This window comes from Podarcis filfolensis (assembly GCF_964270895.1).
Source record: "Podarcis filfolensis genome assembly, chromosome: 16".
Classification (NCBI taxonomy): Eukaryota; Metazoa; Chordata; class Lepidosauria; order Squamata; family Lacertidae; genus Podarcis; species Podarcis filfolensis.
This window is the reverse complement of record NC_139620.1, coordinates 28694574-28699052: the sequence shown is the minus strand read 5'-3', so window position 1 is coordinate 28699052 and position 4479 is coordinate 28694574.

Here is a 4479-nt window from a genome sequence, read left to right as displayed (position 1 = left end):
GAGGGAGGGGGGAGGAGGAGGAGGAGGCGCGCGGGGGAGGGGGAGCGGAGGGGGAGGCGTCGTTTAGAGTGGGGGGGAGTCGCCCCCCCCCGTGCTCCGTGAGGGGGTTATAATAGGGCAGGCACCTCCTGCCGATAGATAACGCAGGGACATGATTTTGGAATTTCCAGTTTGGGGAATTTCAACTTTATGTATGTATGTATTATTATTATTATTATTATTATTATTATTATTATTATTATTATTTTATTCTTGATTTTCAATTTTATACGTTTCCATAATTTTACAGTCGTGTTTTTTTAAAAAAAATTATTAAAGCTTTTTGCAGAACAATTTACATACTACATAAAAAACATACTGCATAAAAAACCGACACAGACCAATACCGTACCCTCTAAACAACGAAACACTAACTAACAACATACCATTTGACATCACAAATTTTACAGTCCTTTTAACCTTTCAGAACTCCTTCCTGCAGGTCCTTAATTATTATAATTTATATATTTTCCTGCATATTCCAAATTAACTTAATTTGCTCAGGGATTCATCTATTTTAGATGTATGCTCTTATAAAACTGCAGGTTATTCTTTTATTCATAAAAAAGTTATATTGGTTTCTTTTCCCCCCGGTAAGTTTCGCCATTTCTGCATATTCCATAAGTTTTGGTATCTGTTCTTCTTTTGCTGGGACTTCTTTCATTTTTGAGCAAGTAACATTCTTGCCGCTGTAGTAGCATACATGAATAGATTTCTATACAGTTTGGGTAGTTCTGTCCCTATAATTCCCAAAACTTTTTGTATGTTTCAAAGCATGGCTGCAATATTTATTTATTTTTTCCCCTCTCGGTTTTGCCGTTTTTGTAAACCGCTTTTGAGGATTTCCTTTTTTTAACAATCAAACAGTGTAGACATTTTATTGAGCAAATAAATCCAGTTGTACTTCGGAAGTCAAACGGAATCCGTTTCAAAAGTCCATTTAACTTCCGAAACGTTCAACTTCCAAAGCGTGGCTTCTGATCAGAAGCCCCGTCGGACGTTTGGCTTCCAAAAGAACGTTTGAAAACCGAAACTCTCACTTCCGGTTTTCGATTGTCCGGGAGTAGAAACGTACGAGTTCTGGGGCCTTCGAGAACCAAGGTACGACTGTATAGGAGCCAACCCCAATAAAATATGTGAGGGGGGCCAGGCACCCCCAAAGTTGGCAGTGTTGCCATTCACATGGTGTGTGTGTGCTGCGTCTTTTGATCAATTATGCATGGCTCAGATTACTCCACCCCCATATTTTATTCAAGTTGGCACCCCTGCAGTACACACACATGATGAAGATGCTCTTGGGTACACCGGAGCGCATATGTACGCACATCTGAAGTGGTGAAGATGCGTCTGGGTACACCCTAATATGCACATATTTATATACAGACATATCTACAGTGGTGAAGATACATCTGGGTACACGGTAATATATGCACACAGGTGTATAAGCTGGTGAAGATACTCCTGGGTACACACACATAAATACAATAAGCCCACAACTTATGTGGGGGTTACGTTCTGGGATCGCACCTAAAGCCAAAACCATGTACAGTCAAAAAATAGTGGAGCCGATGGCAAGTGTTAATAATAATAATAATTTATTATTTATACCCCGCCCATCTGGCTGGGCCTCCCCAGCCACTCTGGGCGGCTTCCATAGAAACCAGAAACACAGTAAAATATCACACGTTAAAAACTTCCCTGAAGCTGCCTTAAGATGTCTTCTGAATGTCAGGTAGTTGTTTATCGCTTTGACATCTGCTGGAAGGGCGTTCCACAGGGCGGGCGCCACTACCGAGAAGGCCCTCTGCCTGGTTCCCTGTAGCTTTGCTTCTCGCAATGAGGGAACCGCCATAAGGCCCTCGGCGCTGGACCTCAGCGTCCGGGCAGAATGATGGGGGTGGAGACGCTCCTTCAGGTATACTGGACCGAGGCCGTTTAGGGCTTTAAAGGTCAGCACCAACACTTTGAATTGTGCTCGGAAACGTACTGGGAGCCAATGTAGGTCTTTCAAGACCGGTGTTATATGGTCTCGGCGGCCGCCCCCAGTCACCAGTCTAGCTGCCGCATTCTGGATTAGTTGTAGTTTCCGAGTCACCTTCAAAGGTAGCCCCACGTAGAGTGCATTGCAGTAGTCCAAGCGGGAGATAACCAGAGCATGCACCACTCTGGCGAGACAGTCCGCAGGCAGATAGGGTCTCAGCCTACGTACCAGATGGAGCTGGTAAACAGCTGCCCTGGACACAGATTTGACCTGTGCCTCCATGGACAGCTGTGAGTCCAAAATGACTCCCAGGCTGCGCACCTGGTCCTTCAGGGGCACAGTTACCCCATTCAGGACCAGGGAATCCTCCACACCTGCCCGCCTCCTGTCCCCCAAAAACAGTACTTCTGTCTTGTCAGGATTCAACCTCAATCTGTTAGCCGCCATCCATCCTCCAACCGCCTCCAGACACTCACACAGGACCTTCACCGCCCTCACTGGTTCTGATTTAAAAGAGAGGTAGAGCTGGGTATCATCCGCATACTGATGAACACCCAGGCCAAACCTCCTGATGATCTCTCCCAGCGGCTGCATGTAAATGTTGAAAAGCATGGGGGAGAGGACAGAACCCCGAGGCACCCCACAAGTGAGAGCCCACGGGTCTGAACACTCATCCCCCACCACCACTTTCTGAACACGGCCCAGGAGGAAGGAGCGGAACCACTGTATGACAGTGCCCCCAGCTCCCAGCCCCTCAAGACGGTCCAGAAGGATGTTATGGTCGATGGTATCAAACGCCGCTGAGAGATCCAGCAGAACTAGGAAACAGCTCTCACCTTTGTCCCTAGCCCGCCGGAGATCATCAACCAGTGCGACCAAGGCAGTTTCAGTCCCATGATGAGGCCTGAATCCCGACTGGAAGGGATCCAAATGGTCCGCTTCTTCCAGGCGTGCCTGGAGTTGTTCGGCAACCGCCCGCTCAATCACCTTGCCCAAGAATGGAAGATTTGAGACTGGGCGATAGTTGGCCATCGTGGCCGCATCTAAAGATGGTTTTTTAAGAAGCGGTTTAATAACCGCCTCTTTCAGTGGGTCTGGGAAGGCTCCCTCACGGAGGGAAGCATTCACCACCCCACGAAGCCCATCGCCCAGTCCTTCCCGGCTAGCTTTTATAAGCCAGGATGGGCAAGGATCCAGGAGACAGGTGGTTGGTTTCACTCGTCCAAGCAGCCTGTCCACATCCTCGGAGGTAACAGATTGGAATTGATCCCACTCAACTTGACTAGACAGAACTCTAGCACTCTCCCGCCCCGGCCCTGCTCCCACGGTGGAGTCTACTTCTTCCCGAATCTGAGCGATTTTATCTGCAAAAAACTTTGCAAAATCATTGCAGGAGAACATGTGGCCCGTACTGGGCCCCGATGTTGCAGGTGGTTCCACTAAATTGTGAACCACCTGAAAAAGTCTCCTGCTGCTGTTTTCTGCAGATGCAATAGAGGCGGTGAAGAAATTCTTCTTCGCCGTCACTATCGCCACTTGGTAGGCTCGACGTTGAGCTCTAACCTGTGTCCGGTCAGATTCGGAATGAGTTGTCCGCCACCGGCGCTCTAGCCGTCTCAACGATTGTTTCATTGCCCTCAGATCCGTGGAAAACCACGGGGCTGTCCGGGCTCCATGCAATCGGAGAGGGCGCTTCGGAGCCAAACAGTCAATAGCCCTGGTTAACTCCACATTCCAGCGGGCCACCAGGGAATCAGCTGAAAGGCCATCAACATGGGATAAAGCATCCACTACCACTCTCTGGAAACTATTTGGATCCATTAAGTGGCGGGGGCGGACCATCCGAATTGGTCCCACCTCCCTGCAGAGGGGATGGGTCTTTTTTTCCTGGATGCCTACCACCTTTTTTACCGTATTTTTCGCTCTATAAGACGCACCAGACCACAAGACGCACCTAGTTTTTGGAAGAGGAAAACAAGAAAAAAAGTATTCTGAATCTCAGAAGCCAGAACTGCAAGAGGGATCACTGCACAGTGAAAGCAGCAATCCCTCTTGCTGTTCTGGCTTCTGGGATAGCTGCGCAGCCTGCATTCGCTCCATAAGACGCACACACATTTCCCCATACTTTTTAGGAGGGAAAAGGTGAGTCTTATAGAGCAAAAAATACGGTATTTTTTCCCCATTTTTTGCCATGTGTAAAGCTGTATGCACATAAGTTAAATGCACAGAAGCTGTGGGCTTACTGTATACAGTGGTACCTCTGGTTGCGAACACAATCCGTTAAGGAGGCCCGTTCGCAACATGAAAGGAACGCAACCCACAGCAGCGCATCTGCGCATGCGCAGGTTTTGATTCGCCGCTCCTGCTCCTGCACGAGCGGCGAAACCCGGAAGTAACCCTTTCTGGTACTTCCGGGTCGTCGCGGGACGTAACCTGAAAGAACGTAACATGAAGCAGAT